We start from the raw sequence: 12,402 nt of genomic DNA, 5'->3' as shown, positions 1-12,402 counted from the left end.
GATTGAGTTGGGTATTGGAGTGGAGTGGGAAGCTTGTACCAAAAAATAAAAATAGAGAATTGGTGAACTGTTCAAGGAACAGGTGATATATGACAGTAATGTACATAGCTTAAGACATGGTGGAAGGAAACAGGGTAAATGCAGAATGGAGACAATATTGATGAGAGGACATTCTGCTTTTAGAGCTACATTATAAACACTTAATGCAGGTGTGTGGCTGTTCTGTTTCAGTTAAACATAACCTCATAATGAAAATGAGACTTTCCCGAAAAAATGTTTTTTTCTTAGCTGCTTCCATTCAAACCATTGACGATTACGATGGGTGACCATGTTAAATCTACTAAGCCAGAATTAATAATTCTATATATATATATATAATTATCTGGTCCTGCATGTTGCCAAACATATGGGCATTAGAAATTCTCTTGCTTCTCATTTTCCTGTGAAGTTATCATATAGCCGAGGATCTGTAAAGCGTGGCTCAGCAAGCACATTTGGCTGGTAGAGGCAAAAGAGAAGTTAATTATGAGATAGGAAAAAGATCGTATGGAGAGGAACAAAGGACTAGCTACAGAGATTGGGTGGATGAGCCGGAAATGTAAATGGTTTGATATAGAAAGAGATACTTGGCTTTGGCAGAGGCTAATTGTGCCAGTATGAGCATAACAGAGACTAAACAAAAGAGAAAGCAGCGAGGACGGTTTAAATGAACAAACATAGTGATAACAGGCTGTATGCAGGATAGGACACTGACCGTACGAGATAAGACCTGATGGGATAAAGATTCTTTATTTGTTCAGTCTTTACCCGTTCTCCATACAGCACAACATCGCTCGTCGATGGTGTCTTGGGAGATATGGCCAACTTGGAGTCTATCAGCTGTTAACATCTTTGTTTGGGCCTCAATGAATACTGATTTTTTTTTTAATTTTTTCGCTAAGCGTGTTGATTTTAATTTAAATCATTAGAAGAGTCCTGAATACAAGTGGAATTAGAACCTCCCCCTGTTAATTAAGATGTCCTCATTTTCAACTCGCTAGGGGATGTTATCACGATGGCAACAGACGAGACGGACTGAACCTCATTTATTAAAATCCACTTCAAACTAACAGTGCGGAATTTGCGGATGAAAGAGAAATGTAGAGTCCAGGTATTTGGGTTGGAGATATGAGGCTGATCACAATCTCACCTCTTTCCGTCGAGTTGAGAAGAAGTCTTTCTCCAGCCAAATCGAAATTTACCTAAACATTTCCCATCAGGAAGCGTAATGCTTTTTGAAAACCGTTAATTAGTTTTTCTTTACTTTTTAAGTATGAATAAACCATCAAAAGACGTGTTTTTTCACGTTCCCCGATGAAAGTTTTCCAAAGGTCACCTCTACTTCCACAAACAATATGTATGATTATTGAATGTCATATACCACTTTCTTGACCTGTGGTATGTGCCCCCCAAAGGTCTGAAGTACTCCAGCGCCAGTTTATATAAATAGTATTTAAAGGTACTCTGTATATTAAGGGTATTGGTTTTTATCAATTTGAAACAAACATCATGGGGTATCGATTAAGAAGCACGGTTATATTTAATATTTAATAATATTTAATAATTACTGCCTGAATATGTGTAGATTATTTTTGTAAAACGTTACCCTAGTGTTCTCAAAATTAAATGAACAAATCTCAGCCAATGAATATTCTTTAAACCTTGTAGGAGTTAGCGTTATAATACAGAAATAAGAATTTCTGTTTTGAAAGTCCAATTCAGACCAGAAGAACCAGGCACTACAACGTTAGTGTCAAACTATGTATTAACAGTTTGACAGATTACCAATAGATGGCACCTGGAACTCCTGTCACAATAGCTGCTGTGGTGGTTATGGTATCTAAGCATGCGGTGTAATATCATACAAAATAGAGACACACCTTCATACTCACATACAAATGGTCCAACCTTTGAAAAATAAAAGACATCAAAATCATATATATTTTATTCGAGCAACAAATTTGCGTGATGTAACAAAGGCTTAGTTAACTACCACATTCAATCTTGTTTATATTATATAAATATATACAATATATTATATTATAGTTAGCTATCTTTCTCCATCTCTAATGGATAAAGTACTTGTGTTTTAAAATATGTGTACTGAGTGATTAAACTCGTATTCACCATTTTTTAACCGTTCAACACCGTACCCACCCCACTAAGCTCAGGGACGAAATTCCCACCTATTGAAAGCCCTTGATGTATATACTGCTTTTAGGAAGAGTATTTCTAGCCAGAGATAAGTTACAATGTGTCTCTCACATGAAGACACTATAGGGACACTTGTAATGGGGCGCCTGTATCCCAGGCCCGTAAACCAGTTGCCAGAGCTGTAAGACATGTCGTAGTCCTATATGTGAAGCAATAAAGCAGTAATATACCTTAACAGTTTTTAGATCACACTTCAATGCTTTAAGATACATTAATGTTCTTTATAATATACCTGCTAAAGCATTAGGACACTTTAAAGAGGTGTTAGAGATGGAATACCTGGGGAGGATAAACATGAACAGCAAGACACATCTTTGACTAAGGCCACAAACAAAAATAATCTTTGAGATACAATAATGACCAGAAAACACATACCAGAGCTGTAAGATAAATTATAGTCCAATAATACAAACACTATAGCTGTAAGATTAAAGAGCTAGAGTGTAAACACTTATGTTGTAGGACACATAGCGACAAAAGGAACACATACTAGAGTTGTAAGATACATAGAACTCCAAATACACAAAAACGATAGCTGCAAGATATAGTAAAAGGCTGGAGTGTAAACACTAGAGACGTACAATTCAATATGGAGCTTGGGCAGAAAAATCTAATATAAGTCAGACATATAAATGAAGAGGAACATAGTTCAGATCTGTACAAAAAATTAAAGTCATAAAAAAACAAATGTTCCAGCTGTAAGACACATTAAAGAGTTGAAGTGCAATCACTTGAGCTGTAAGATATCTTAAAGCATTAGAGCTGTATGGTATATTAGAGTGCTACGGTGCAAGCTCTGGAGCTGTAAACACATTAATTATATAGAGAAAACAACCAACCTGTAAGATACATTTTGAAGCTAGTAGACAACTTGAATGGTTTTCTAGAACTTTTTGTACATTTTTATTTATTTATAATTTTTAAAGCTGCAAAGGATTGTCCAAATCAGCAGAACTTCTCCTAAAATAGCCAAGACCCCCCCTTGATGGCGATGGATTCTGACCTCTCCCAGGTGTCCTGTCCTGGAACTGCCCCCCATTTATTAGCAATAAATTATTATTTTGACCTAAAATGCTTTTGCAGACTGGTCGACAGCTGAGGTGTTAAGAGAATAATTTGTGTTCTGCTCAGCCAGCTGTGAAAACGAATGTGTTGCGCCAGAAGCATTTCTTTTCCGTAAAATGGCTGTTGTGTTTGTTTGTGAATTTGTAATAAATATGTGATTATATTTCTCCCTGTGGCTATGTGCTTATTGGGATCAGCAAATGAATCCGCACTGACTTTAGTCAACACCAATTAGCCTTCTGTGTAGAATGGCTGTTATGAAATAACTTATTTATTTGAAAAACGGATTTTACACAAACTCAAAATCAACCCATCTGTAAAATATGGAAATAAAATGAGTTTTATGAATTTTAGAATAGATAATAATTTCACGGGATAAACCCATATGGCTGTGATGTCCTGCACAGAATATTGTTAGAGGCAAAATTAATTCTGCATCTTATTACTCAAACCTATAATGAAATATATCTTCTTAGTAAATAGATTCTTTTTTTTCTGGAAACGAACACAGCCCCTATTTCCTCAGATAATCTAAAGTTTAATATCACAAAATATTACAAATTGTATCCTACCTCACTTGCAGTGCGTGGTTAGAGAGACTTTAATGCAAACATATGTAAATGATATTAAACCCCATCATTTTTTATTTAACCTTATAAGTCCCGTTAACCCTTATATATCTGAAATTACTTCTGCTTGGCTGGAATTTTAGGATAAAAGGCTACATATATATATAAAAAATGAGGAAGACCCGGTAGGGTCGAAACGTCGATCTGATGATGTAACCTTTTTTGGAATAAATACCAACTGATTATTTATAAAGACCTGAGAGTGCATCTCTTATTGCTACATATATAAAAAAAAAGGTTTTGTCCATCTGAAATTGTTGCAGTTGTATAGCAATGTATTTTTTTATTAAGTAATCGCTATATACACCACATAGAGGAAATTAGCAGTAATAATCAACTCACAATAAAACATTTTGGAGAAAAAAAACGTAATTTTTGATATTGTACTGATCGCTATTTAGGTAATCCGTTGATAATAAGAGCAGCATTGAAACAGGGTGCTACTCGTTATAAGTGGACTCACAGGAAGCACGTGGACAAGAGAGACATATAATAGACCTGTGAATTTCATGTGTGAATGTGTGATTTTTAAGGGACACTATAGTCACCAGAACCACTACACTTTAACCCCTTAAGGACAAATGACATGTGTGACATGTCAAGATTCCCTTTTATTCCAGGTGTTTGGTCCTTAAGGGGTTAATGTAGTGATTCTGGCGCTTATAGCCTGTCCCTGGAGGTTTAACACTATAAACGGTGCCTTTTCAGAGAAAAGACAGTGTTCGCATTGCTGCCTAGAGGCACCGCATTGCGGCAGTCACTCAGACGGCCACTAGAGGTGCTTCCTATCGCAGTATAGCACTGTGTGCAGCACTGGCTTTACGTGTCTCCAGTTGAACATTTCTCATAGAGATGCATTGATGCATTGTGGCAATCAGCATTAGCCTCCCAATGCTTTCCTATGGGAAAGCATTGTATTGGCTGAGGTCATCAAGTTTGATGATCTCAGTCATGGAGACGGAGCCATGCGCAGTCAACTGTGGCGAGACTAGCGCGGCTTTGGAAAAAAGGTGAACAAAATCACCTTTTTACTGAAACCGAATTGGGGCCTATAACCTAAACAGCTACTTCAAGACTATAGTGTCAGGAATAAGTTTGTATGGCACAACAGTGTTCCTCTAAATTTGTAAAAAAAAATATTAAAAATTGGGAAAATCTCCAAGTTTGCTATGATTCTAGTTCAGTAACTGTGGCGTAAAATATAAAATTCGCTTTGAAATTACTTTGGATTCCTGTCAATTGTTTTGCAAATAACAGTTTGTCAGTTTGATAACATCCAGTGCAATATGTCGCTAATCAGAGCCACTTGTATTGAGGGCCAAATTCTTCCATTTATATACCATTCCAATCACTTACCGTACAAATAAATACCCAATTTCTTGCGACAGACCGCAGGATCACAATATTCATTATGACATTCTGAAATACACAATATAAGCAGTATGACATAAAAAAAACTTGTAAAAGAGGAAATACTAGGGTCATCCTGCTGATTGATTAATAATGTCTCTAAAACCTATAAAATAATAATTTAGGAATAATAAAGCGCACAGTTGGACACGTACTTATTGTATTTATTAACTTTAATTAATATTTAGATTTAGGTCAAGTCTTGGAACGAGCACATTTGTGTTTCTGTGATAATTCAGGTCATAAAGTAACAAATTATGATAAAGAATTAGAGGTCTATAGTTATGAGACAAATTTCATTATTTACAGCATTTTAGTAACTTATAACTGATTTATTCACGTCAGGAAATATTTTTGTATTTAGCCTAGACTCTCATCAGCACCAGTGCAGATTTTAATAGAAATCTCAAACATTGTCCTGTTAATAATCAATCAGAAAGCTTGTCAAAAGTGTCAAATTTAAATCAAGTCCTGCTGGGCATTTACTCAATAGCCAGATGGGAAAAAAACGGCCAGTGATAACATTACTGGCAGTTGACCTTCTGCATAACAGAGTTTATTGGAAAAGATTGTCCTACACCTAAAAAGAAACGACCTGTGGGAAACAAAAACCAACTGATTTCACAACTTACTTTAAAAATGCCAGCAATAAAATTTTGACTAACGATGAATGGCCCAAGTTTACCGACACTCACTTGGTGCCTATATTCTGGAGTACCACCTCCACAGTCAGTAATTTATGGAAACACGAGGCTCTCAGAAGCTGAGTAAATGTGCTTCTATTATTTACTGCTAAAGGACAACGTTTGGGCAAGCTAAAAACTTGAGAGAGACTCCGCTGATTGAAAACATTGCTCTCCTCACTTTTTAAGGACACCCATCGTCAAAGAAAAGATTGGAGTGCTATTATAGTGTGGTTTACATTGCAGTACATCTGTAATTATATGGTCTACAAAAGTATATTTAAGAAACTAAACTTTCAAGTGGAGCTATAAGGTGCTATTAAGTGGCTTTAAATAAAGAAAGAAAGAGAAGAATCCTAATTATAGTCCATAAACCCAGGATACCCGGGGTGTACTTACAGAAAAACAGTGTGTCAACATCATAGTCTATGATTAAGTCCAGGTGGGTGAAACGCGGAAGGTAATGGCTTCTGTGTTTATCTTTTTTTGTTTGTTTTTTGCTTGTTTGTTTGTCTGCATAAGATTCCTATTTTATTTTTATTTATTTTTAAACATCAGACATTGGTATTTAGTCCCTCCACAGATAAAATGGAGTACCAAAATCATAGTTTGTTATTCCTATTCTTTTCTGTACAATTATAAATTGTATTATTTTCCATAACATACATAAGTACAAACATACATAAAATTAACACCTACGAAGCATTTATAAACCATTCTAGCATGCATCCTCCGGTAATGGATGTGTTCTGATGAGCATCGGAATTCCTCCTCCTCTTCCTGTAGACAGGGTTAAGCTTTCCTTTGTTCACTAAAAAGAGAGAAAAAGAAAAAAGGGGGTGAAGAAAAAAGGAGGGAGGAGCGGGAAATAGAAGTCTTGACAATTAATTCTCTATTTGCCAGAGTTTAGGCACTCTCCTATCGGGGGTCTAAGTCTCTTTAATATATTCTAGCCAAGGGGAACACATTTCCTTATAGATAGAGAGTTTCCTATTTACCATATAAAAATATCTTTCCATATGTGCTTGATGTGTATTCTGATTAATTATTCTAGGCCATTCCAGAGAGTCTGGTTTCCGCCAATCTCTAGCTATGCATATCTTAACTGCCAGTAAAATATTTACCACTAAATATTTACAGTGCGTATTCGTCTTCGGTAGATCAAGATGGAAAAGCCATGTTTGTGGCTTTAATGTCATTTCTGCCTGTAAAATCTCAGCTAATGTTTCTTCTACTTTAACTTTAATCTGTAGTAATTTCTCGCAGGACCACCAAATATGGTATATTGAACCCTGCGCCTGAAAACATCTCCAGCAGAAATCTGGAGTAGATTTTTTAAACTTGCTAATGCTTAGAGGATCAAGGTAACAACGGTTTATCAGCTTTAGATATACTTCCTGCAAATTAATAGAGTGTACCTTTTTTTAACCAGTTCCAGACCTTCCTTCCAATTTTCTATTGAGTTTTAGAATTTGATATCCCTTTTCCATTTCCTCATTGTTGAGGTTAGTACTATTTCCTGATTATTAATAATTATTTTTTTTAACCTAGAGATTAATTTAAAAATGTGTGTCTTAGATAGATTCCACTTACAATTCGAGTAATGTGCAAATTCATTAATAACTGAAATTGCTGCCGGAATAGAAATCTTGGGAGTGATCAGTGTGAGTAGAATGTCATCTGCATAGAGTGTTACTTTAAACTTTTGTTTATTTACTTTGATGCCCTTTATCTCCTCTGCTGATCTTATCATCGCTGCTAAAGGTTCAATAGATAAAGCATATAGCAGAGGAGATAAAGGGCAGCCCTGCCATGTACCGTTTTGGATACTAAAAAAAGAAGAAATTTAAAATGGACCAGTTACTTTGGAGCTCAGGTTACTGTAAAGTGCCATAGAGCTCTTCTTAAATAAACCATTGTTCCCAAAAGTATCTAATGTCTCAAATAAAAAGGCCCAATTGACCCAATCGAGAAGAAGGCTGTTGGCATGGGCTTTTGTTGGATCTCTGAAATCAGATCTATTAATTTCCGGGTATTATCCTCCCCTGACCTACCTGGAATAAACCCAGCTTGGTCGGGATGTACTAAATCTGGCATTACTGTTTTATCTCTGTCCGCCATTTTTAAAAAAAATAATTTCACATATATATTTATAAGTGAAATGGGCCTGTAGTTTGTTATTAAGCATGGATCTTTCCCCACTTTTGGAATTAGGCAAATAGAGGTTTGGAGCATCTCTTGAGGTATGTCCCCCTTTTCCCCAAAATAATTGAACATTCTGATTAGCAGCGGGGAAATCACGGGGTATGCTATCTTATAGAACAGAGCTGTAAATCCATCGGGACCCGGAGAGTTCCCAGCTTTCAATCCCGATATTACTTTTTTCAACTCTCCTATAGTAAAGGGTTGGTTTAACATCTCTTGTTTCTCTTCTGAGATTCCTGGCAAGTTTAACCTCCATAAGAAATTTTTGACAATGTTTTGGAAATTTCTTTACTGTTTGTATTATAAAGGGATCTATAAAAATCCCTAAATGCCTCAGCTATTTGTGAGGGGTCCAATAAGATTTTATTGTTGACTACCAGACTATCGTTAAATCCTAGATCTTTCTAGTTCCTGTTTTAATTTGTTAGTAATTATTTCATTTGTTATTACTATAATACCATTTATGTTTGGAATTAAAAATAGCTTTCTCTAATCTATCATCCAGTCTGCTTTTTATTTCCTTTTGGACTTTGTTTATTTGTTCTTTTAAAGTCTTATTAGGAGTTGATTTATTTTGTCTTTCTAAATTAACTAAATTTATATATCAATCTGCGAGAGGTTTCCCTTTTATTTTCCATAGTGTTACATCATTTTTAATTAAATACCCCCTTATACTACATTTTAAAGTGTTCCATAGAGTTGGGTCCGAGACCTCCCTATTATCATTGAAACTTAGAAATTGTTGGATCTCATCTACTTATTTTTGCTTTTCTTCTGCAGAACATAAATTTTAATCATTTATTTTCCACTCTGCTCTACCACTGAATTGCAGGTTGTTCTTCAGTTCACAGTAGACCGGGGCATGGCCAGACCAGCTTATATTACGAATAGAGGAGGAAGTACAACATTTCAGACAATCAAACTTCATGAAAAAAAATCTATCCTTGAATATGATAGATGTCTACTAAAGAAAAAAAAGTTTAATCTCTTTCCAGTGGATGCTGCATTCTCCACAAATCATAGAGATTATTCTTTATCATACATCTAGTTCGTTTTTTTGCGTACCCTTTAGTTTTATTATCTTATTCCCCTTCATTAGTTTTTTATCCAGATTGGCATCTGCAGTGCAATTCCTGTCACCCCTAATTATTAAGACTCCTTTGGAGAATCTATCTACTTTTCCCATTAAGGAATTCATAAATTTCACTGGGAAATCATTGGGAGCGTAGTAGTTTACAAGAGTATGCAATTTTTCATTTACTTTACAAACCAATATTATGTATCTTCCATTACTGTCTGCCTCGTGAAAAATATATTCGAATTGTAATTCCTTCGATATTCTTATGGCTACTACTTTTTTCTTCTCATCCCTTAAAGCTGCTACATAAACTATTGGTAATTTTTTATACCTCCAAAAAGAAGTGCCCTGACAATCCCAGTGCGTCTCTTGTGCAAAGCAGATATTTATCCCTTCCTTATTCAATACATCATAGAGATAGGCTCTTTTCTGGGGAGAATTTAGTCCCTTGGTATTAATTGATACTATTTTAATCTTCATTGAGTACGATACCTATCCCCAAAGTGCTCAACTTTTCCCGCTTCCTTGCCCCCTTTTCCTTTATTCCAGTGCTCCTCAGAAAACCCGCCAGCTATTCCAAACATCCATCCATTCCAAATCCAATCATACCAAATTCCCATACAGATACCCTTGTATCTCCCTAGGCTAATCCTCTGAACAACTTAAAAACAGAGTACAACCACGTGCAGGTGTTGAGTTTCGAATGAGAGGAGTTTACCTTATCTTATGTTTCTATTTCTACCGAGAGATCATAGTCTCAAGGAGTATAAACCTCCAAGGGAGAGGAAAAAAAGAAAAATACAATACTAACACAGGAACAAATTAGAGGAAGCCTCTTAAATCCTTACAGAATATCCATCTATTCCTCTTATTCTATTTTAACATAGTGGTATAAACTACTGATATCATGCTCTTTATAAGCCTTATCAGAAATACATCATCCCTATATAAATCCTGGGTATAACATTACGAGGCTGAGAAGCTGAAACTAGCTCTAACTTAGAGCTTACACCCTAAAGAAAATTTAGGAGCTTTAGATATAGTACGGAAAAATAAAGTATGGCAAATAAGCTTCCTATTTTTTTTTTATTTTTTTTTAACGAACTGAAATTATAATATTCGATTTCATTAAACTCCTCTATATTATTTGTCTGCAATTCAGACTCCCTAGTTTGTTGCAAAATCGGAAGTGCTGCAAACTGGGATTTTGAATTTGATGGGCACATGTCTCTTTTCAGCCTATGTAACTATGTGACTATGTAACGCCATGCTGTAGAAGGTGATCTCTATGGAGGGACAAAGGAATTTAAGATTGAGTTTTTGCCTGGCTGAAAATGATGGCGATTAAGGTAAGTACCCCATAAATACTTGTTCCCATAACACAAAGACATTTAAAGCTTTCTTACCATAGATACCCCTTGGTTTTAAGCCCATCAAAGTCATTTAACATGCTGACCCTGTTATTGGTGCTGCAATGAAGCAACTTTCTTTGTAACACGAAGCAATTTCGATACAATCTAAAAGCATTCACTGTTGGACAACAATTCTACTAAAAACAGGCTATATAACACGTTAAAATATTCACCACTAAAATTAACTCATTGGTTAAGAAGTAAGTGCCTCTTAATGACTGGTCCATTCGTCAAGAAAAACATAAAAGTATGCTCTGCTTACATAAATATTCAGCCTTTGCTTTCATGGTCAAATTAAACTGTTGAAAAATATTTTTTTTAATTTACGTTTACTGTAAACATTTTTTTTCAGGTTTAAATAGACAACTGTCGTTGTTTTTGAAATTGCAAAATTCAATAAAAGATTTTTTTTTTTAAAAATCAGTTATAACTTTTTTTGTTTATCGTCTCGTGTAAAAATGTAAATGAAAGATTTATAAAGTTACATCACAATAACAGACCAGTCTATGCACAGCCAGGGCACACAGTGCACAATATAGGTGAAGAAATAGAAGCATTGCTTCTGTGTCTCCCCCTCTCCATATGCTCTCTCTCTCTCTCTCTCTCTGGTGAGTGACAAGCAAAAATAAAAGCACTTCTAAATATAATTATCATGGACCAAGATGAAGGCCCTTCAATTTCAGAATAGAGATACAAACATCAGTCCGGCTTACTACATTTAATTCTAATTTCTCAGAGACATGTACAGTGTACAGCGCTATGGAATTTGCTAATAATAATAAAATAATAAAAAAAATAATTATATGTGAAATTCACTTTAAATTAAATGCAATATCTCACTTTAGTCAATAAACCCTATAATGTAAAATGTATAAAAAATATTAAAAATTCTGGGGAGTGACTATTCCCCTTTAAATGGATCTTAATCATCTAACGGCATAAATAACTTTTATACGTAAACAACACTCAATCACATTCTAAATTCCCGAGCTAAAAATACAGGCGTTTAGAAGATAGAAGCGTGCTGTGCTTTTCAGACAGAAAAAGCTTTAATTCTCTCTTCCTTTTTCTCTTTTTTTTGGGACCATGTTTGACAGCTGTAGATAAAATATCAAGTTCCAGAGAAAGAGACTCTCAACAATTTATTCTCAGATAACAGAATAAAAAAAAAATCCAAAATTGTTTTACATTCTAACAGCAGAAGCTAACTTGATAAAATAACAAAAGACTTAATAAAAATTATAAAATGACATTCGTTAAACTAGATGTCTGTGGACAGAGTAACTATACACAAGATGTATTATTTAATTGTTTCTTCGGCTGAAAGTTTATCAAATAAAGTTTTGAAATTTCACATTTTTTAGAACGAACAATTTGACCAAGTTCGAATTACTAGATTCTCTAAAACTTCAATAGACAGAATAGCCCATCGTTCACTCACATTTATGGCTGAAGTTTATCGCAAGTAAATTTAAAATGTTACCCTCTTATATCCAAATTAAAACCGTGGCTGGCTTTGCAAACACAATTCAACTATTTTGACCTAAACTTGATATTCATTGTTGTTTTAATTTGAATACCTGACAATTCACAATTTACTGAATAACTCTGTTTCTATGGGGTAACATAAAAAATAATTGATGTACAAAGTAATGCACCGTTGAAAA

At 34.9% G+C, this 12,402-nt stretch overlaps 1 protein-coding gene across 1 annotated transcript in view; it reads left to right on the top strand.

Annotated features, from left to right (window-relative positions):
• Window positions 1-12,402, top strand: part of EPHA8 (EPH receptor A8) — a 145,203-nt gene that overhangs the window by 51,858 nt on the left and 80,943 nt on the right. The gene's annotated exons all lie outside the window — the stretch shown is intronic.

The sequence above is a fragment of the Pelobates fuscus genome, chromosome 11 (assembly GCF_036172605.1).
Source record: "Pelobates fuscus isolate aPelFus1 chromosome 11, aPelFus1.pri, whole genome shotgun sequence".
NCBI lineage: Eukaryota > Metazoa > Chordata > Amphibia > Anura > Pelobatidae > Pelobates > Pelobates fuscus.
This window is presented reverse-complemented; position numbering and strand designations above follow the sequence as displayed.